At 44.0% G+C, this 23,854-nt stretch overlaps 1 long non-coding RNA gene across 1 annotated transcript; it reads left to right on the top strand.

The window, feature by feature from the left end:
* The first annotated feature begins 2,012 nt into the window (after positions 1 to 2,012).
* On the top strand, positions 2,013 to 23,259 carry LOC115476536. The gene is made up of 3 exons (XR_003943190.1): positions 2,013 to 2,024; positions 16,981 to 16,987; positions 23,131 to 23,259. It is a non-coding gene; the product is annotated as an uncharacterized LOC115476536 (long non-coding RNA).
* Positions 23,260 to 23,854: the final 595 nt, after the last annotated feature.

Here is a 23,854-nt window from a genome sequence, read left to right as displayed (position 1 = left end):
TTGTTTAATTGAAGTGGCCCGACACGGGCCGTGTTTCGGTGACTAAGCACCTGTGTCAGGGGTCAAAGCAAGTTTAAATGCTCATATACAGATGATTCACACAGCGATGCCACTGTAAAGAAAAACTGTACGTAGATACTGAAATCCCACTTAAAGTCAGAAAACAAAAACGCTTCCGAATGATGTCAATCCTACAGTCCTGTGCCGAAAAACTGTTATCCAAAAAAATGGCAAATCTTGTGCTTTCATTGTTTAATATTTCTAACTTTTATCCGTGTGACATACTCAGGATTTTTGTAAAGAATAGTGTACATTACCATAAAGATTTGTTATAAGAAATAGAGTATACATGTTGCATTTATTAAGAAAAAACTGTTTTTCTTTAATCGTCTTTTATAGAATTATTCATGTTGCTTTTTTCCCCCCAGAGGTTATAGCACTTGTACAAAAGCACTGAGGGGTCCTTTTACTAAGCTGCGGTAAAATGTGGCCTGCGGTAGTGAGGGCGCTTGTTTTTGGTGAATGCCGGACCATTTTTTACCATGTCTGGGAAAAAGAGCATATTTTTAATAGGCCGGGAAATGGGTGTGCGCTAAAATAAAAACTAGCACGTGCCTATTTATGGCCTGAGCCCTTACCTCCACCCATTGATGTAGCAGTAAGGACTCACACGCTATATGTGTGGTAACCATTCGGTGCACGCCAACTGCCAATTACCAATGGAAATACCGCGTACGGTAGAAAATAAAAGAATAATTTCTACAGCCAGAATTGAGTACCTGGCAAATCTGAAATTACCGCCAAGGGCTGTGCTAGCCTGGCAGTAGTCTCATTTTGATGCATGCTGCATGTGTGTAGGCCCTACCACAGCTTAGCAAAAGGGTCCCTAAGGGCTTATTTTACTAAACTGTGCTAGCAATTCCTAGCATGGCAAATGAGAAGAAGCCCATTTAATTCCTATGGGCTTCCTCTCATTTGCCACGTGGGAATAGCAAGATTGGCTTTGTAAAAGAAGCCCTAAATGTGATCTCACTCCACCTGCCTTTGGATGTCATGATAGCAGTTACCTCAGGCAAGGATCTCTCTTGAAGCAAAAAACAAAAAAGGAGGTAAAAACCCTCACGAAACCGTGAGATATAAAACAAAAAGTGAGGAGAGTGAATGAGGATACCAAAAAATATATTTATTCACATGAAAAATAAAAATTAAAAAGTAACATAATATACATAAAAATGACCCGACACGGCCGTGTTTCGGCCCAAAGGCCTGCCTCAGGGGTCTTTGTAACCTAAGTAGAACAATAAGACAAATGAAGAATATTGTTACAAATATATCATAGACATGAATATGGTGAATGAAACAACAGACATTGGCTGAATATATAGCATAAATGAACAAACAAACGAGCGGAAAATTATCTGTGACTCAATCTAATAACATGACATTGAGTGATAAAAGTCAAACATATATGTGAAGTTTCACTCTCCTCACTTTTTGTTTTATATAAGGATCTCTCTTGAAACAGAGATATGGGGGGGGAGGCATAATCGAATGACGCCGGCCAAATAGATGGCTGGCCATCTTCGGGGCCGGTTCCGCAAAGGGGCGGAGCAAACCATATTTTTGAAAAAGATGGCCGGCCATCTTTTCTTTCGACAATATGGTTGGTGCCGGCTAAATCTCAGCATTTAGGTCAAATGTTGAGATCGCCGGGTGTAGAGATGGCTGGCTTCGGTTTTCGGCCATAATGGAAACCGGGCCCGGCCATCTCAAACCCGGCGAAGTGCAAGGTATTTGGTCATGGGAGGAGCCAGCATTTGTAGTGCACTGGTCCCCCTGACATGCCAGGACACCAACCGGGCACCCTAGAGGGCACTGCAGTGGAGTTCAAAATTGGTCCCAGGTGCATAGCTCCCTTACCATGGGTGCTGAGCCCCCCAAATCTCCCCAAAACCCACTGTCCATAACTCTAGACCACTACCATAGCCCTAAGGGGTGAAGGGGGGCACCTACGTGTGGGTACAGTGGGTTTTGGGGGGGGGGTTGGAGGGCTCCTCTTTACCACCACAAGTGTAACAGGTAGGGGGAATGGGCCTGGGTCCACCTGCCTGAAGTGCACTGCACCCACTAAAAACTGCTCCAGGTACCTGCATACTGCTGTCAGGGAGCTGGGTATGACATTTGAGGTTGGCAAAGAGGCTGGCAAAAAAATGTTTAAAACTTTTTTTTTGGGTGGGAGGGGGTTGGTGACCACTGGGGGAGTAAGGGGAGGTGATCCCCGATTCCCTCCGGTGGTCATCTGGTCAATGGGGGCACTTTTTTGAGGCTTGGTCGTAAAAATAAATGGACCAAGTGAAGCTGGCGAAATATTCGTCAGAACCGTCCATCTTTTTTCCATTATCGGGCGAAGCCGGCCATCTCGTAACCATGCCCCCATCCCGTCCCTGTCCTGCCTTCTGTACCCTGCCGAAATGCCCCCTTGAAGTCTGGCCGGCTCCGCAACGGAAAGCAGTTGGCGCCGGCCAAAATCGGCTTTCCATTATACCAATTTGGCCGGGTTCAGGAGATCGCCGGCCATCTCCCGATTTGTGTTGGAAGATGGCCGGCGATCTCTTTTGAAAATAAATTAGATAGTTACATAAATTGATGTCCTTGTCCTGAAATAGTGAGTATATGAGGAGAAAATTAAACTAAAATGGATTTTAAACTAGAGAAAAGATGTTACAATACTGTGATTAAATTAAGTAACAAATAATGATGATTAAATAATATTACAAGAATAAATCAAGGTTTATTGTATAAGTTGTTAGTGTTAAAATTACTTTTTAAAAATACTTAAATACTCAGGTTAAAAATAAATTAAGCAAATTTTACCAACATCTAATTTTTCTTTACATATAGCATAAACATCAATCCTTAAGGATACAATACCAATTCAAGAAAAAAAATGACATCAGATAAGTACCAAATTTATCTCCTCCATCTGTAATACTTTCTTTAAATTTTGATAATTGTTTTCCCTTTAACAACTGATTCTTTCTGTGTTTTTATCTTACAGAGAAATTATCTCAAGACCACTTCTTCAAACCTAGGTAAATATACCCTCTATTTCTCTCCCTCCCCTTCTCTCGCACTTTTCCGTGTGTACTCAGTTCAAATACTTATGTTTTCTTCTTTTTTTCTTGTAGAAACTATCTTCTTCTGTCTTTTGCTGGGGCCCAGTTAAAATGTTCTCGATCTTGATCTTCTGGACCTTCTTCTGTTTCCTTACTGTGCTATCTTTACCAAATAAACAATATAACCTGTCTCTCTTTATGTGTGTAGTCTCTAAGTGTGACCTCAAACTTATCAATCTTTAAACATAAAACATAATTAGAACTCCCTAACTAGCTCTCCGACAATTATTTTTTTAAATCTCATTTATACTCTCTATCAATCTCACTCTTTTCCACACTGAACACTGTAAATATATTTGTGAGAAATTATAAATTATTTCCTTACAAATTATTATCTATTTTATGTTCGTTAAGATTCCTGTTTATTTTCCCTTTAATTCACAGACCATCCAGTACTAACTGTCAAACATTCAAAATTATTCCTCACACAGAGCTCTGACAGCTACCTTCTTATCATCAGAAGCTAAAGCTCTGTGTCTAACTTCTCCGTCGATCCAGAACCTTGGATTACAGTTTGTGCTTAAATATATTTTTTTCTTTTTTTTTAAATTTCACATGGAGAAAATGTTTATTAGCTTGTATCTTAATTCCTTACTTCATTGATCATTGTGTTAATAGATCACTTATAAGTAACAAGGGAATGGTCAAAGACAGCACTACCTTATTAAGGGGCCCTTTTACCAAGCCGCGGTAAGCACACACTAGTGAGCTTAGCATTGAATAGATTAAAATAAATATGAATAAAGGCCTCTTTTTGTATTTTTGATAACTGTCATCCTGCCTAAATTTATGCTTAAGCATTAATTCTATAAACCATAAGCCAATTATTTCAGTGGACGGGGTAATAAACTCAAGCAAATAGCTAATAACCCAGCGTCTCCAAACTTTCATGCTGCATAGAAACAATGATTCTCTTTGGAATAAATAAGTCACAGACCTCAGTGGTGACTCATTTCACAAGGTCAAAAAGCTCTTGGCTCACCTTGCCTCCTCAGTGGTCTGGACAGACTTCTAATACTTTTAATTTTCTTAATATTCAAACTTAAGGGTATGTTTATTAAGGCATGTTTGCATTTTTAACAAACCTTTAAAGTTAAGGCACATTAAACGCTAACACGTCTATATACTCCTATGGGCGCATTAGCATTTAATGCATGTCTACCATTTACGCGTGTTACCATGGGCGGAGCTATTACGAAGCCTATGAACACTTCAGGGCTTCATGGCTTCACTTCCAAGCTGCCACGGAGTCAGCTTCAGAACGTTGGAGGTGCGAATTATTATATTAGATGTAAAAATGTATAAACGTTTTCAATATAGATTGTTTGAATATAAAAAACATTAAGGGGCCCTTATACAAAGGCGCATTAGGATCTATGCATGTGCAGCATGTGTCAAAATGAGACTACCACCAGGCTACCCCACCCCCTGGCGTAATTTCAAATTTGCTGCATGCCCATAATGCCTGGATGATTTACTTATTTATTTCCTCCCATACATGGCATTTCTGGTGGTACTCGGCACTTGGCGTTCACCAACCTGTCACCGCGCTTGTAGCCCGTTAGCCCTTACTGCTAGATCAATGGGTGGTGTTAAGTGCTCAGACCAGTTTTAGGCACACACTGGTTTCAGTTTTACTACATGCCCTTTTCCTGTCCCATTAAAAAAAATGCCTGGCACATACCCAAAACGCGCACCTACACTACCGCAGGCCACTTTTTACCACAGCTTAGTAAAAGGACCCCTAAAAGTCTATACAGACCAGTGAGGAGGCAAGGTGAGCGAAGAGCGTTTTGCCCTTGTGAAACGAGTCGCTACTGAGGTCTGTGACTTATTTATTACAAAGAGAATCATTGTTTCTATGCAGCATGAAAGTTTGGAGACGCTGGGTTATTAGCTATTTGCTTGAGTTTATTACCCCTATGTAGCGTGAAAATTTGGAGATGCTGGGTCATTAGCTATTTGCTTAATTCTATAAACCATGCCAAAGTTTAGGCACAGCTTATAGAATACCGCTTAGGCAGGGTTTTTTTTAGCGCTGATTTTTTATATATATAATCTAGCCCATCACTCTCTCTTACGCAAACTATTTAACCCTTCTGACATAAACATTAATTTCTTTACATTTCAGCATTTTTGTGACTTCTGTGAGACAGCAACCACATGTTTATCCACTCCTTCCCTAGCTGAGATAATATTTAACCATCTCTCTGAGCTCATGTGCAACTTTCTTTAAATTAGTCACCTTACTGTCAAACTCCTCTTACTCTCTTACCTGTTTCAACTTTGCTTATACTCTACACTATCAATTAAAATGTTATATTACATATTGTGTTGACATTGTAAGTAGTATAACATGCCATACTTTTTATTGTTATTTGAATATTTTTACTGCTGTAATTATCTATTGCTCATGTTTGATTTATTCCTATTGTACACCACCTTGAGGGAATGCCTTCAAAAAGGCGCTAAATAAATCCTAATAAATATAAATACACATCCATTCATTTTAGCACTTCCCTCCCAACTCTTTATAACTATCATTAGAATCCTTCCTTGACTGTGCAGCCAATCAGAACAAACAGCTGACAGCAGTTCTGTTTCTGCACCAGCTGTCATGCACTGCCTTTACTTCAAGCCCAGTGACATAGCATACACTATACACAATCCAAACCCAAACTTCCTTCCTGCCATCAGTTTCCTACACCAACATCCACAACTTCTACCTCTCTGATCCTGATCCTGTAACAAACCCCAAACACGTTATTCCCCAGATCAAATCAGCATCTCCCTCACAGCACACAAATATTTCTCTCTCCCAAAACACATCAACAGTCCTACCGCCCCTATTCCGAACCCTAGCAAGTTGAGAAAATAAAAACCTAGGTGTTGATATTCAAAGACAATTAACCAGGTAAGAGATTAACTGGCACCAGCGGGACCTGAGGGAATATTCAGTGGCACTTACCTGAATAGTGCCACTGAATATCCCCTCATCTACTATAATAAAACGCACCCTTAACGTTCTGAGGACACTGACGTCACTGCAGGCACTCACACACCGGTTCGTAACTTCATGGTGGTGAAGCCACAACACTCACCATGTCTGCATGCCCCGCCCTCGCGTCACACGTTATGACGCCAAGGGCGAGGCAAAACAACGCATGGGGAGCAGTACTCCTCCCCTTCCAAAAAATACCTGCAGCCAACGACGTGCCCATCAACCCGCCCACTTTCGCCCCATCGCACCGCCCCTTTCAACGTACCGCCCCGCACCCGGTAGCAAACGCTTCCCCTCATCACCTTCCCTCCCCCCTGTCACCTCCCCTCCCCTTACGCCACTATCCCTGGTGGTCTAGCAGTACCTGTTTGCATGGCCAGGAACGAAGGAACCCCCGGTTTCCTGGCCCGGAGCACTGCTGCTAGCTGCCCGGCAACATCGTGTCGGAGTCCGGCTCTCGGCGATACAAAATGGCCGCTGAGAGTTCAAGCTGCCTCGCGAGACTTCAACTCTCGGCGGCCATTTTGAAACGCCGAGAGCCGGAATCCCACAGGATGCTGCAAGGCACCACCAGCACCGCTACGGGCAGGAAAGAGGGGGGTCTTTCTTTCCTGCCCCGACCGAACAGGTACCTCTAGACCACCAGGGACACAACCGTAAGGGGAGGGGAAGGGAGTCCAGAGCCGGCTAGGGCCCGTTTCATCAAAGGCAGAAACGGACCTTTTTTTTACTAGTAAGTACATAAGTATTGCCATACTGGGACAAACCAAAGGTCCCTCAAGCCCAGCATCCTGTTTCCAACAGTGGCCAATCCAGGTCACAAGTACCTGGCAAGATCCCAAAAAAGTACAATACATTTTATGCTGCTTATCCTAGAAATAAGCAGTGGATTTTCCCAAGTCCATTTTAATAATGGTCTATGGATTTTTCCTTTAGGAAGCCATCCAAACCATTTAAAAACCCTGCTAAGCTAACTGCCTTTACCACATTCTCTGGCAACGAATTCCAGAGTTTAATTACACGTTGAATGAAGAAAAGTTTTCTCCGATTGGTTTTAAATTTACTACTTTGTAGCTTCATTGCGTGCTCCCTAGTACTAGTATTTTTGGAAAGAGTAAACAAGCGATTCACGTCTACCCGTTCCACTCCACTCATTATTTTAAAGACCTCTATCATATCTCCCCTCAGCCGTCTTTTCTCCAAGTTGAAGAACCCTAGCCATTTCCGCCTTTCCTCATAGGGAAGTCGTCCCATCCCCTTTATCATTTTCATCGGCCTTCTCTGTACCTTTTTTTAGATGCGGTGACCAGAATTGAACACAATATTCGAGGTGCGGTCGCACCATGGAGTGATACAAAGGCATTATAACATCCTCATTTTTGTTTTCCATTCCTTTCCTAATAATACCTAACATTCTATTTGCTTTCTTAGTCGCCGCAGCAGCACACTGAGCAGAAGGTTTCAACGTATCATCAACAACGACACTTATATCCCTTTCCTGGTCGGTGACTCCTAACATGAAACCTTGCATTATTTAGCTATAATTCGTGTTCCTCTTTCCCACATGCATCACTTTGCACTTGCTCACATTAAACGTCATCTGCCATTTACTCATACATTTAAGGGGGGGATTCTATATATGGTGCCTAAAAAACCTGTGTGGAAAACATTTCCACCTAAGCGTATTCTATAAGCGGCGCATAGATTTAGGCATGGTATATAGAATATACTTAGTTGATATCCCAGCGCATAAAACTATGCGCATCCATTTACACCAATGAAAACATGGCGTAAATCCTGGTGTGTAGATTTAGGTGCACTGGGCTATATTCTATAACTGTTATGGTATAAGTTAATTGTCAGAATTAAATGTGTAGCAGAATTATTGATTTTACTGGATCAGGTACCAATATAAAAATACAGTTTTAAAAGACTTATTGAAACTGCAACAGGTAAACTGATCTGAACTCCAAATCCCTCTTCCCCCTCCCTTTGGGAACACTTAACAGAGACAAAAGGGCACTGCTCCAAAGAGATATAAAACTTCCTTCTCCTCCCACCTGAAGGACTGATGACAAAAGCATGACTAGGTGGGTACTTGAAGGCTCATCAAGACACCTCCAAAATTTTGGAACACCTATGGAACTCCCATTTTCCCACCCATAACCATGCCCTTTATGCTTGCGTGTTCTTAGCAAGTTGTGTACATAAAATCTAATTATTACCAATTAGTGCTCATTATTGCTTGTTAAGCCAATTAAGTTATTCACGTTGTTACAGAATACGCTTGGTTTTCAGTGCGGATCTCTAAGGGGCCCTTTTACTAAGCCATGTAAGCGTCTATGAGCGCCCAACGTGCGCCAAAATGGAGTTACTGTTTGGCTACCAAGTGGCTCTTGCAGTAATTTCAATGTTAGCGTGCGTCTGATACGCGCGTCTGAAAACTAATTTTTATTTTTGCACGTGCATGTCAGACAAGCGCCAAGTAGCATTTGATGCGCATAGGTCATTTCTGCATGGTTACCGCATGAGACTTTACCGCTAGCTCAATGGCTGGCGGTAAGGTCTCAGACCCAAAATGGAAGCGCACCAATTTTGATTTTGCTGCACATTCATTTTCAGCAAAAATATTGAAAAAGGCCTTTTTTACAGTCGTGCTGAAAAATGGACCTGCGCGTGCCCAAAACCCTAAGCCTACACTACCGCAGGCTGTTTTTCAGCGCACCTTAGAAAAAGGACCCCTAAGCGCACTATATAAAATTCGGGGGTTTATGCCAGTACCTGGACATGGCCTAGCATTGAATATCCTGGCATAAATTCAGTGGTGGTGTTCTGCTGACACCTGCTGGCTGATTATTACCCCCCCCCCCCCCCCCCCCCCCCCAAAAAAAAAAGCTTTAACCTTCAGGTTATATAAATAACAATTCATTTTACACAAAGTCTGATACTAATTTAGAGATCATTTTCACATGTCTGACTCTGTTATCCTGTTAGCCAAAGCTGTCAGCTTATACTTTTGCTGCATCTGCCCACCTCTCCACCCATACAGAGATACCAAACTAGCCTCCGTCTCCCTTCCCAGTGCTCTGCTAGAACAGCTTTCTTTCCTTGCAGTAGGTGTAGCATTTCAACCCTTTATCTTCCCTTCCAAAGTTTTTCCACAACAGAGAAAACAGATGAAAATGGTTGTGTATAGCAAAAACAACATTTTCCTAGAGCACATAAGAATTAAAAAGTTAGATTAAAAGCTGTTATTTAAATAGCAGATATGAGTTCCTAAAAATGAATGGACAGACCTTCACATAATACAGATTTATGGGATTGGAAAATGGAAATATGCTGACAAAATACAAAAAAAAAAAACCTAAACCGGAAACCCCTAAAAGCCAAGCATACCTTACCACCCAAAATAAGAAATATACAGGAATATACTAACTAGATTTCGCAAAATCCTCAAATTGTTCTTATTCAAACAAACCATCACAAAGAACAACCATATCTCAAACAATTAATTATTACCTGAATTGGTTATTACTCTATTTATCATTAACTTTCATGTACAATTTCTTATTCATAATAGATTTTCTAAATGTTAAGCGTCCATTGCTATCCCGGTAGGCTTATGATACTGTATTGTAAAATTGGATTGTTACTTTCTTATGCATTATTCTTTGTTATGTATCCAATACTGTTTATTGTAAGCCACATTGAACTCAAACTTGTTTGGGATAATGTGGGATATAAATGTCACAAATAAATAAGATGCATGCAAGGGAAAAGGGGAGGGAGAAAGGACAGGGCAGGGTATGTGGCAGTGGCGTTCCTAGGGTGGCTGACACCCGGGGCGGATCGTCGATGTGCCCCCCCCCCCTGGCTGCAGCGCGACCCCCCAGCCCCGGCGAAAGGACCCCCCCGGGTGCATTTTTACCTGCTGGGGGGGGGGGCACGTGCCTGTCAGCTTCGCTCGTTCCCTGCTCCCTCTGCCCCGGAACAGGAAGTAACCTGTTCTGGGGCAGAGGGAGCACGGAACGAGCGGAGCCAACAGGCGCGCGGCACCCCCCCCAGCGGCGTGCACCCGGGGCGGACCGCCCCCCCCCTTGGTACGCCACTGGTATGTGGTGAGGTTGGAGGAGGGCATCAGGGTGTGTTTTTGTATCTATGTGGGAGGTGGATGTGTATGGGTGTGTGTGTGTGTGTGTGTGTGTGTGTGTGTGTGTGTGTGTGTGTGTGTGTGTGTGTTTGTGTGTGTGTGTGTGTGTGCATGGGGAGGGGTGGAAGTGGTCTGTCACTGGGCCATTCCTCTCTGGACTGGCTCCTCTATTCCTTGTTACCTTCTTTTTCTCTGCTTCATATGCATATTGGTTTTTTGTGCAAGTGCAAAGAAACATGCTTACAGATAAACTGACCAACTGCAATAGGGGCTTATGCTCTCCCTACACTCCTCCCCGGGTAAAGCTCTCTTATCTGCACTTCACTGGGTAAATCTCTCTTATCTGCACCCTTCTCTTCCACTGCTAACTTTCCTTTTATTTTGCTGCACCATATGCCTGGAATAGATTTCCTGAGCTCCATCTCTGGACGTCTTCAAATCTAAGCTAAAAGCCCACCCTTTTGATGTTGCTTTTAACTCCTATCCCTTACTCACTTGTTCAGTACCCATATTTTATCAGTCCCACCTTAGTAATTCCCTTATCTCTTATTTGTCTTGTTTGTCTGTCCTAACTAGATTGTAAGCTCTGTGGAGCAGGGACTGTCTCTTCATGTTCAAGTGTATAGCGCTACATACATCTTGTAGCACTATAGAAATGATAAGTAGCAGCAGTAGTAGTAATATTTACTAAATGTAAGACTCAAAAATCATTCCACATGTATTGCTTCTACTGTAGACCCAATAGATCTGTTTGCTGCAGTTTTAATTTCCATTCGTATTCACAGAACATCCAGGACTTGTGGTTTTAATGATTAGTGACAAGCATTAGCAACTGCCCATAAAATATTCTGCAGTCTAACTTGGCTGGAAAATCAGTGCTGCTAATTGCCAGATCCCTATTCAGTATATTCCTGTAGAAAACTGTGGCTCTCAGCTTGATACAGTGCATTCTGATTAGAAATGCACTGATTAGAAAAGCTTTTTTTGGTTTTGATTGTGGTTTTGGATATCACACCTACAAAAATTCAATTTATTTTTGAATAGCTAAAATAGATTTTTTTTTTTTAAAAAGGAGGTACATGAACTTTCTCTTATTTATTTAAAAAAATTATACTCTGTTTATATCTAAGTGGTTTAACAAGTGCTTGAGACCTGCAAACAATTAGGGGTCCTTTTGCTAAGGTGCACCAAAAAATGGCCTATGCTGCTGTAGACACATGTATTGGACGCGGGCTGGTGCTTTTTTCAGCGCGCCTGCAAAAAAGGCCTTTCTTTGGTCCAAAAATGGATGTGTAGCAAAATAACAATTGGCACGTGTCCATGGTGGGCCTGAGACTGTACCGCCACCCATTGACTTAGTGGTAAGATCTCATGCATTAATACAGTGGTAATTGTCTGTGCACATACAATGCCAATTACTGCCCGGTTAGCGCTGCATGCCGGAAACTAAAATATATTTTCCGGCGCATGTAGTGGATGCACATAAAAAATGAAATTACCGCTCAGGCCATGTGGTAACCGGGTGATAGCTCTGAATTGACATACGTTGGGCACGTGTGGGCACCTACGCAGCTTAGTAAAAGGGCCTCAATGTGGGAGCACTTAGGGCCACTCAGAAAGGTGTGCTAGTGTTTTTAGCGCGCTAAAAAATGCCAGCGTGCCTTTGTAAAAGACCCCCTTGCTACCTTCTATTTAGGAGGTGCTAGGCACTCCCATATTAACTACATTATCTAGTTAGCACACACTGATCATAATACACTACCTGGATAATGCGTGAACACCCACTCTCCACCTATATCATGCACCCTACAAAATTATTTTTAAAAAATAACTAATGCTCAGCTTACCACGTGCTAACAGGCAAAATGCCTGTTTTTCCATGCTAACCCCCCTGTTAAAGACTTAGCACCCTTTAGTAAAAGGGCTCCATAGATAATAATTCAACAGCCCATATCATGAGGAGAATAAAAGGATAAATTATATGAACTAATCAACAGACATCACAAAGGACAGTTGCCTACCAAAAATGCACATAAACTCAAAAAGATCTGCTCATACATCTAACCCACACTTTTCCCAGACAGACATTTTTCCAGATGTACATTGCCATACTGGGACAGACCAAGGATCCATCAAGCCCAGCATCCTGTTTCCAACAGTGGCCAATCCAGATCACAGATACCTGGCAAGATCCCTAAAAAGCTCAACACATTTTATGCTGCTTATCCCAGAAATAAGCAGTGGATTTTCCCTAAGTCAATTTAATAATTGTCTATGGACTTTTCCTTTAGGACGCCGTCCAGACCTTTTTTAAACCCTGCTAAGCTAACTGCCTTTACCACATTCTCTGGCAACAAATTCCAGAGTTTAATTACAGGTTGAGTGAAGAAAAAGTTTCTATGATTCTTTTTAAATTTACTACTTTGTAGCTTCATGGAATGCCCCCTAGTCCTAGTATTTTTGGAAAAAGTAAACAGACACTTCACGTCTACCCTTTCCACTCCACTCATTATTTTATAGCCCTCTATCATATCTCCCCTCAGCCGTCTTTTCTCCAAGCTGAAGAGCCCTAGCTGCTAGTATACATGCAACCCCTGATATTATGTAACACATTACCCCCCAGATTCTATATAGCGTGCCTAGGGTTCCTTTTACTAAGCCGCTGTAAAAAGTGGCCTGTGTACCATATGGGCGCTGGGACATTTGTTTTTTTTACTGTGACTGGGAAAAAAGGGCTTTTTTTAATGGGCCGGGAAATGAGCATTCGTTGAAATTAAAACTAGCGCACACCTATTTACGACTTGATCCCTTACAATCACCCATTGATCTAGTAGTAAGGGCTCACGCGTTACCCGTGCCGTAACCATGCAGCATATGTCAACTTCTGATTACCGCCGGGAATGCCCCCCGTGGTAGAAAATTATTTTCTAATGTGAGATTTGGTGCATGCCAAATTGAGAATTACTGCTGGGTGCACATGTGCACCCGGCGGTAGTGCCGATTTGGCATGTGCTACCCGCTCGCGTTAGTCCTCCTGCGCCTTAGTAAAAGGGCTCCCCAGAGATCTATGCCAAAATCCAGACATATTCTATAACAATGCGCGTAACTTAATTGGCTTAACAAGCTAATCAATTAGAGTTGATAACAGTACTTAAGCAATAATGAGCACTAATTGGTAATAATTAGAATTTATACACACAACTCTCTAAGCATATTCTGTAATGCAGTGCTCCTAACTTCTAACACGTGCAGACAAAAGGGGCGTGGTTATGGGCAGGGAAATAGGCGTTTCATAGGTGTTCCAAAATTTACGTATGTTGTTATAGAATATGGCCCCCTACACACCGGGACTTTTCACTGGTGTAAATGGAGGCGCATAGTTTTAGGCACTGGGATATGAACTAAGCGTATTCTATACACCACGCCTAAATCTGCGCACCACTTATAGAATATTCTTAGTCGGAAATGTTTTCCGTGCTGATTTTTTAGGTGTCATATATAGAATCTGGCCCTACATGGGAACTTAAAAAAAAAAGAAGCCCTTGATGGCAAAAGATGAGATTTCAATTCTAAGAAAAAGTTTCATATGGATTCGGGTATGTCCAGGACAACAATAAGCCTTCTCTCTGTACAAAATAGAATATATATATTTTTTGTTAATGTAGGAGAGGCCCTTTGTGATAGACAGGGGGCTATTAACCTTGGCAAAACCCCAGGGAAGTTTGGGGGATTTTTATGTGAAAAGGGAAATCGAGGTTGGAAGTTAGGAATTGGCATGGGAATAGGTGAGGTACGGTATCGGGGTAGACTATTGTTAAGTAGAAGAAAGGTGTGTTTGGATTGGCTGAGTGAGTGAAGGGCGGGCTGGATAGTTTATGAGGAAGGTTTTTGGTAGGCTGGGGAGTTTTGGTGGGCAGCAGGAGCATGATGGAGTTATGGGAGCTTGAGGGAATCTTAACAGGGGGATTTTGTGATTTCCCTCCTTTCTCACCTGGTGTGTGGTGTGTGCAGGGTGGTACTTGGTTACAGTTAGCTGGGTGTTGGGAGTTTTGGTACAGTGGGGGTTGCAAGGGTGTGGGGGGTCACAGCTTTGTGGGGAAAAGTGGGCAGGAAAACCCAAATTAGGTTGGGGAAGTGGGATATATATAATACATTGAAGCAGTTAGGGATGGTGACAGGCTCGGGTGCAACATTGCGTTGAGCTGAGGCGATGTCTTGGTGTCACCACATAGTTCGCTGGAATATGATTTATATATTGATGCTGTTCTGAAAATATATGTTGGGATTAGTGGACTGGGTTGTCACTGACTAGCCTCTGTTTTAAAGGGTTAAGGGGATTTGTTATAAAATATGTTAAGTTAACGTTTACAATGTAGAATTTAAATAAAGGAGCTGCGGCCAATTTTGTGCCAATTAATTGTTGGGTGAATTATTTTTGGATTAATTGATTGACAAGCAATGGTGGATTGCTTTGCGAGTGCCAAGGTTAGTCTTCAGTACCAACAGTTTATCTCTCTTGGAGAAGGAGATCAATAGGATGGATCTTGTATTGATGGTATCTTGGGAGTTCTCAGAAGAGCCAGTCAAAATTAAAGCTTTCTGAAGACTCTGATTCAACCCCCTCCATTCTGAGCCTTCCATGTAAATAAATCTTGGCATATAATGGCAATTTTATCACTAACCACCCAATTCTATATAGGTTGCCAAAGCTGGAAGCTAGAATTTGTGGGTGGATCTCCCTGTGCGCTGTTCTAAAACTTGGGGCTTATCTTTTCCCGTGCACACCCAAAAGGGGATGTGCCCATGTGAGAGGCATAGGAGAGTCATGGGCAGTGGTGTGCTGGTAAATGTTTAACAACCTATGTGCCCCCCCACCGTCCACCTCTGCGCCCCTCGTCCACCTCTGTGCCCTCTTCTCCTCCCAACATCCCCCTTTTTGTTCCTGCCACAGTGCCACCCTGCGTGGTTTAAATCTTCTTTTATTTACCTCCGTCGCAGCAGCCACATCATTGAAAGCCCTGCCTGTCTCTAGCCTTCCCTTTGTGAGTTCGTTCCCTCAGAGTCCCACCCTCGCGGAAAGAGGAAATGATGTGAGAAGAAGGTGGGACTCTGAGGGAACGAACTCACGAAGGGAAGGATAGAGACGGGCAAGGCTTTCACTGATGTGGCTGCTGCGATGGAGGTAAATAGAAGATTTAAACCCCCAGGGCTTCGTGGGGCGGGTGCAGGCAAACGAAGGCTGTGGGAGGTGAGGTAAGCATGGCTTGAGGCGCCCGCCTGCCATGCTTACCTTGTTTACCGGAGCCGGCTCGCCGTGCCAGAACAACCGGCTCGCAAAATGTTAAAAAATTTAACAACCGGCTCTTGCGAGCCGGTGCGAGCTGGCTCCAGCACACTATGTATTGCAATATCATCCATGTCTTCAGGTCAGATTAGAAATCACAATCCATCATATACAATATGGTCTACTCTACCACCAGCAGAGTTGCTCATAAAAGTTATGGAACACAGAAATGACACATTGAATCAATTTATCCTATTGGTTAACACAATCCTGCTTGAAATTCCTGTCCCGTGCCAACATGCACCATAGAACAGAAGTTGAAAGGTTTCACTGTAAACCAGAGGGAAACCTTAAAATAACACTGAGGTTGCAAAGTATGGTCCTCAGTGGGGACTCCTTTATCATAACTTCTTTTTTAAAGGATTAATAAGATAAACAAATTAGCATTGCTTTTCCTTTTAAAAAGCCTTTAGGGTTTTGTGTGTGTTTCATTTTTAATCTCTGTAAGAAGAAAGTATGATGGATGTTTTTGGTTTTCTTTATATTATTTACATATTTGTTGCTTCGGTGAAGGTGGGCCTTTGGGAGGGGTCTTGGAGGCTATGTAAAGTAATAATGTAGCAGGAGTGTATGTTATTCCCTTTTACTGGGGCCAATGTCTAATATCTATGAGAGGAGCAGCAGCCTAGTGGTTAGAGCACCATCCTTGACGTCCAAAGATGCCCAATTGAAATCCCACTGCTGCTCCTTGTGATCTTGGGCAAATCACTTAACTCTCCATTGCCTCAGGTACAAAATTAGATTGTGAGCCCTCCAGGAACAGGAACTACCCAGACGGCGTGGTGTCTTTGTAAAGGAACTTTCACTCTGACGCAGCGTGCACACACATTAGGAACTGAGGGGCCCTTTTACTAAGCTGTGGTAAAACGGGTTTTGCCACGTGCTGAGGCCTTTTTCACCACAGCGGGTGCTCTAATGGAATAGAAATGCCAAGTGGAGTAGAGGCCTAGTGGTTAGGGTGGTGGACTTTGGTTCTGAGGAACTGAGTTTGATTCCCACTTCAGGCACAGGCAGCTCCTTGTGACTCTGGGCAAGTCACTTAACCCTCCATTGCCCCATGTAAGCCACATTGAGCCTGCCATGAGTGGGAAAGCGTGGAGTACAAATGTAGCAAAAATTAAAATTTTTATGTGCCTGTGAGGCATTGAGGGACTTAGGGCCCTGTTTACTAAGGTGCACTAGCGTTTTTAGCGCATGCACAAAATTAGTGCACGCTGTGTAGGCACCCATAGGAATATTGCCTACACAGTTAGTGCGCGCTAAAAGAACTAACGCGCCTCTAGTGCGGCTTAGTAAACAGGGCCCTTAGTGTAGATGTCCCTAGAGATATTCCTTGTGGGAAATTGCAGTTCCGGTATCCTACAGCAGGGGACGTTGGACCTGCTGCATTCCTGGCTGAACTGTAGAACTACTATGGCAGGATCCAGTGCATTATGGGGAAGTGAGGCTGCCTGTTCAGGAAGGAGTGGCTTCCTGTCAGACAGGAAGTTAAAAAGCCCTAAGACAGAGCAGATAGGAGAGGCCCCAGGAGGAAGAATCCCAGGAGGAGCTGGGTCCTGATACAGAGACCTAGCCAAGAGAGGTGCTTGGATGAGAACCACAGGAGACCAGAGTGTGATTGATTGACTGGATTAGAGTCATTGTGAGTTGGCTGAGGTAAGCCCTGAGAATAAGTGATGGTGTATGGCTGGAGCAAGCCACGAGATGTAATTACTGTGTACGTGTGGGAATTAAGGAGCGGAACTGTATAAGAGTACTGCACCATTAGTAATGTTTTCTGAACTGTGTAAGAGTGCTGGAATGTTTGGCATTACTTACACTGAACTGTATAAGGGTGTTGGAGGCTGGGCTGGGCTGGGCTGGGGTGAAACCCGCCCTGCCAAATAGAAGCAATGTATTGTGGTTTGGGTGTGGGAACCCAGCAGCCGCGGACTGTTTTGAGCCACCGCCAGAGGCTGGCTTATGGCTGCTTGCTGAACCACTGGGGTGGCGCCCCTCTTTACATCTCGGCTCTGGAAAGGATAGGCCCGAGAGTACATGAGCTGGTGTTTGGGTGGTGGGGCTAGTTCTGGGCAAAACTTCTACGGTCTGTGTCCTGAAAATGGCAGATACAAATCAAGGTAAGGTATACACAAGAAGTAGCACATATGAGTTTATCTTGTTGGGCAGACTAGATGGACCGTGCAGGTCTTTTTCTGCCGTCATCTACTATGTTACTATATTAATAATTGGCTTGTTGAACCAAAGAGGGTTATCTTTGCTGCGACCTGGCCCCTGTGAAGTAACAGGAGCGGGACTATTTGTTCCTGTAAATGAATACTTTTCTGTTGCATCCATACCTCCTGTCCAGCTGTATTATTGACCAGCCACGCCCAAAACCCGCTCGGCGTATTACAGGGCCCTTTTATCAAATGGCAGTAAAAGGGGCCCTGATGTATTTGACTGTTAAAATTATCCCTTCTTTCATACTTAGTTTTATTTTATTCCTCAGATTTTCACTGTTTACAAATCTAAAGAATATGATGGTATTCTCATACTATGGGGGTCCTTTTACTAAGGTGCACTAACAGATTTAGTGCACGCTAAATGATAAGATGCCCATTGGAATATAATGGGCTTCTCGTCATTTAGCACATGCAAAATCCGTTAGTGCACCTTAATAAAAGAACTCCTTAGATTGCTATTATAGTTAAACTAGCTGTGAGGGTCATCCTCAGAGTTCGATGTAGGCTTTACATTGATTCATGAAGTCTAAATATAGCACAAACAATATGGGATTAAACTGAGGAAAGGAACTTTTTTTTTTTACTTAAAAAAAAAAAAAGAAAAAACACTGGCAAACTGGCCATATTAAAAAGAGTGACAGGTTTAGCCTGGTGATTAGAGCAGCAGGCTGAGAACCAGGGAACCCCTGCTCAAATCCCACTGTAGTTCCTTGTGATCTTGAGCATTGACTTAGGTACAAATTAAGGGGTCCTTTTTTACTAAGGTGTGCTAATGGATTTAGCGCGTACTAAATGCTGAGCAACCCATTGTGTACCTATGGGCTGCACGGCACTTAACGGACACTAATTCATTAACATGCAATGCCGATACAGCCCATTCAAAGTGAATGGGCTTTGTCGGCGCTAGCGCAGATTAGTAAACGGGGGTAAATCTATTAAGCACACTTTAGTAAAAGGACCTCTTTGGGGACAGGAAAGTACCTAAATGTAATGCAGCTTGCTATGACTGAAAAAAAATGCATAAGCTAAATCTAAAATTCCTTTCCTTGAGAGAGAGACCTGGGGACCCAGAAATCAGGGCTGCTGAGAGGGGGGGGGGGCAGGGGGGACAAAATTCCCCACGCCCGGCGCCACAGTCCCCGGTCTCACCCACCCGCCCTCGGCTCCATCGACCATCCGCCACCGGGCCAGGCCCCCTGCATTCACATCACAGCACCTCACCTCTGTGTGAAAGCGCAGCAGCGCAGATCGCCTCCCTTCGGGCCTTCCCTCCCTGTGTCCCACCCTTGTAACTTCCACGAGGGAAGGACACAGGGAGGGAAGGCCCGAAGGGAGGCGATCTGCGCTGCTGCACTTTCACATGGAGGTGAGGCGCTGTGATTTGAATGCAGGGGGCCCGGTCTGATGGCAGACAGAGGGGGGCTGTTGACGTGGCCAGGGGTGGGCGGGTGGAGACTGGGGACTGCGGTGCGACGGCCTTGGAGGGGCAGCAGTGGCGGCGACCTTGGGGGGATGGGGAGGGGCCCCCGGGGGCAGCCTTGCCCCGGGCCTGACCCAGTCTCTCGGCAGCCCTGCCAGAAATAACATTAAGCATCAATATCTTGAAGGCTGCGGCTTGTGCCATTGCTTTAGCCCTAAGTCATAAGTTACATATGGGACACGGGCCATACATTTGATATATATTTGATGCACTGCAAGTCTGCTGCTAGAGGTTACGGCAGCCATTTTTGGGAGGCTGCTGCAATGGGCAGGAGTGAGTGGGTATTGCTCCTGCCCATTTCCGCACTGAATCACCAGGCAAACGAGCAGGTAAGTGTGATAATATTGTGCGGAAGGGGCTTGTATTATCAGAGATGGGAGTGGGGGGAGACAAGGGGATCCAGAGGGGAGTCTTCTGTTGCTTCCGGGGGGGAGGGTGAGAGTTGGGAGCAGGCATTGAAAGGGGGATCTTGGAAGGCATTTGGGTTGGGAGGGGGGAGGGGCCTTGCCGTTCTTACGGTGCATAGCATCGCAACGGAGCAGCTGCATGCCACATTCTCAGAAACTGCTAAAAACATGTTAGTGGGATTTATAACCAATGAGACTGTGCAGATCAGTTTCCCTTTATGACAAGTTCTAAGAGAAGTTTTTGTTATGTAACTGAAGTCAATGAACAACACACATCTATTTTCTACCTCTCACGAATCCTGTTTGAAAAGTAGAAACTGCAGGGCTAATGGGTTTGTTTACATTTGTAGATGTAGCAAGTAATCTCATTTGAACTGATAAGGTAATGGATGTTGGCAATTTGCTTTTGCTATTGTTATTGGCAAACAGCTGTACTTGCACTCAAACATTTCCTATAAAGGCTGGAATCACACATTTCATCATGCTTCATAAAGCTTTAAACTGGTTTACTATTCTAAATTGACCGTGGAGCTTAGTAAAACGGCAGCATTAAGGGTCCCTTTTACAAAGCGGTGGGATTTGTACCGCCGCTTTGCCATGTGCCAATCTAGCACTACCACCAGGCTCCTACAGGAACCCAGAGGTGCCTGCCCCAACGTATGCCATTTCTGGTGTGTCAGGGTTTTTTTTTCTTGCACCGGGGGCTTACTGCCAGAGTAGCGCAGGAGACCTTACTGCCTCCTAAATAGGTAGTGGTAAGGAATCCTCCAGGAAATGGCCATACAGCAAGTGTTTCACTTACCGCATGGCCTTTTCTATCCCCTACCTGGAATTTCCTTTTTAAGGGCGGCGGTAAAAGGGGGGGGGGGGGGGGCTTGGCACGCAGCAAACCCGCATGCCAACGACACCAAAGGGCTTCTTTTACCATCACTTCCTAAAAGGGGCCCTGAGAAATTAATAACTTTTTGATTAAGATTTTCCAATTTCAAACAGAACAGGGCTATTGTGTATACCCAAGTAAAACAATGGACAATAAAATGTCAAAAGAATTACCTATTTATATTTTGAAATTTTTGATTTTCAGTTAAAGGCAGTCACATCATGAGACTAAGCAAACACAAATACAGCATATTTTTGGGGGTTATTTTATTAATCACAATGCACTCTGGAATTCATTGCCGGAAAATGTGGTGAAGGCAGTTAGCTTAGCAGAGTTTAAAAAGGGGTTGGACGGTTTCCTAAAGGACAAGTCCATAAACCGCTACTAAACGGACTTGGAAAAATCCAAAATCCCAGGAATAACATGTATGGAATGTTTGTACGTTTGGGAAGCTCGCCAGGTGCCCTTGGCCTGGATTGGCCGCTGTCGTGGACAAGATGCTGGGCTCGATGGACCCTTGGTCTTTTCCCAGTATGGCATTACTTATGTACTTATGTACACTTGCTATCTGAGGATGTAATTTATGAAGTTTGGACTAAATTCTCTATATGGTGCCTGAAAATTCCACGCAGAAAAAAAAAATACACCTAGGCGTATTCTCTAAAGGATGCCTACATTTTATAGACTAGGCTTAAATTTCCATGTGGTATACAGAATATGCTGAGTGCCTCTCCATGTGACCAAATTTAGTCGTGGCCATTTAGGCCATGTTACTTGGTGTAAATCCCAACTACTAAATTAGGTGCAGAGGGGGAGATTCTATACATGGTGCCGAAAACTTTGGCGCTGAAATCAGTGCTTACTAAGGGTATTCTATGATTTAGGTGCCGATTATAGAATACGCTTAGTTGATATTTCTACTCGCATCCATTTACAGCATTGAAAATGTGGTGTAAATCCCAGCACATAGATTTAGGTGCACTGGGCCATATTCCTTAAGTAGGTGTGTAAATTTCAGAATGCTCAAGAAATGCCCATTTCCTCACCCATAACCATACCCCTTTTTGCCTGTGCACGTTAGAAATTCAGTGCACATTTTTACAGAATAAACGTAGAGACTTTTGCACCTAAATTCTAATCAGTGCTAATTAGTGCTCATTATTGCTTGTTGTGCTATCAGCGCTTATTAGCTTAAGCTTGTTAAGTTACGCACATTGTTATAGAAATTGGTGCAGATCTCTAGGTGCCCTATATAGATCAGGGGACAGCAGGTGTATTCTATAACAACGCACAAAGATTTTAGAAATGCCCACAACCCACGCCCCTTTTCATCTGTGTGACTCAGTGGTGTAGCTACATGGGGTCAGGGGGCCTGGGCCCCCGTAGATTTGGCCCTGGACACCTCTGCCGACGACCCTCTCGATGACGCGAGGGCGGAGGCGGAGCAATTCACCGCCCTCGCGTCAAACGTTATGACGTTGAGGGCGGAAGCGGAGCAATTCACCAACATTGACGACGGGTGGGGGGGGCCACAGGAAAGCCTTGCTAGCGCCCGTTTCATTGGCTCCAGAAACAGGCCTTTTTTTACTAGTAATCTATAATGAGATGCATATAAATTCTAATTCACACCAGGGGCGTAGCTAGACTTCGGCAGGAAAGGGGTCCAGAGCCTGAGGTGAGGGGGCACATTTTAGCCCCCCTCCCCGGTGCCACTGACCCCCTCTCCCACCACCACCAACTTTGCCCCCCCCCCCCCCGCCGACAACCCTCTCGACCCCTCCTCCCGCCGACAACTCGCCGTCGCCTACCTTTGCTGGCAGGGGACCCCAACCCCTGCCAGCCAAGGGTACGTGCAGGACGTCAGAAACAGAAGGAAGCCTTTTGCGGGAAGAAGAGGACCTCAGCTGGCAGGGGTTGGGGTCCCCACCAGCAAAGGTAGGCGACGGCGAGTTGTCGGCGGGAGGAGGGGTCGAGAGGGTTGTCGGCGGGGGGGGGGCAAAGTTGGTGGTGGCGGGAGAGGGGGTCAGTGGCACCGGGGAGGGGGGCTAAAATGTGCCCCCTCACCTCAGGCTCTGGACCCCTTTCCTGCCGAAGTCTAGCTACGCCCCTGGTGTTAATTAGAATTTATATGCATCTCATTATAGATTACTAGTAAAAAAAGGCCCGTTTCTGGAGCCAATGAAACGGGCGCTAGCAAGGCTTTCCTGTGGCCCCCCCCCCACCCGTCGTCAATGTTGGTGAATTGCTCCGCTTCCGCCCTCAACGTCATAACGTTTGATGCGAGGGCGGTGAATTGCTCCGCCTCCGCCCTCAACGTCATAAGGTTTGACGCGAGGGCGGGGCCCAGAGACTGTGATTTTCGAGGCTTCAGAGCTTCGAACATACGAACCTTGGCTTCAGTGACGTCAGAAGCCAATAGAACGTTGAGGGTGAGTTTTATATATATAGATGCTTAGCGAGTTGTGAGCTAAATCTTAATGCCAATTAGTGCTGATCATTGCTTGCTAACATCCAAATGACAGCATTGATTAGCTAGATAACCAATTAAGTTACATGCATTGTTACAGAATATGCTTCGATTTCCGCATGGAAATTAAGGTGCGATATATAGAACCTGGCAGTATGTGCAAACACTACGATTCAGCTCCAACTTCACCCAAACTAAAGTTCTGGGAATCTTTGCACACAGACCTACAAATTCTATAAATGGTGCCTTAAGTTGTGCACACTAATTTGGCTGCACGGCCAAATGGCACGCACAACTTTATTGACTAACAAGCAAATCGGTGCTGTTAATTGGTAGTTAACATCCAATTAGTGGCACTAATTAACTTTAATTAGAATTTACGCTTATACATTTCTGGGCGTGTTCTATAACATGGTGCGTGTAAATTCCAATGTGCACAGCTGAAAAAGAAACTTGGCCATGGGAAGGTCATGGGCGGATCAGGGGCATTCCTACAATTCATGTGCGCTATTTAAAATAAGGGAAATCCATGCCTGTTTGTGATTGAATTGGAGAATGTTTGCGTTGAGTGTTTGGTCTTGAGCATCTGAGCTTTATAGAGTTCCTTGTATCTTTATGTTTGTTGTTTTTAATTGTTTTAATTTCAATTTAAACTGTTTTGGTTTGACCACAAGAGAAACAGTATACCAAATGTGATAAACAATAAATGATAATTTTGGCATAA

The sequence above is a fragment of the Microcaecilia unicolor genome, chromosome 8 (assembly GCF_901765095.1).
Source record: "Microcaecilia unicolor chromosome 8, aMicUni1.1, whole genome shotgun sequence".
In the NCBI taxonomy this organism is placed as follows: domain Eukaryota; kingdom Metazoa; phylum Chordata; class Amphibia; order Gymnophiona; family Siphonopidae; genus Microcaecilia; species Microcaecilia unicolor.
Note: the sequence above shows the minus strand (reverse complement) of the source record. Positions and strands in the feature narration are given on the sequence as shown.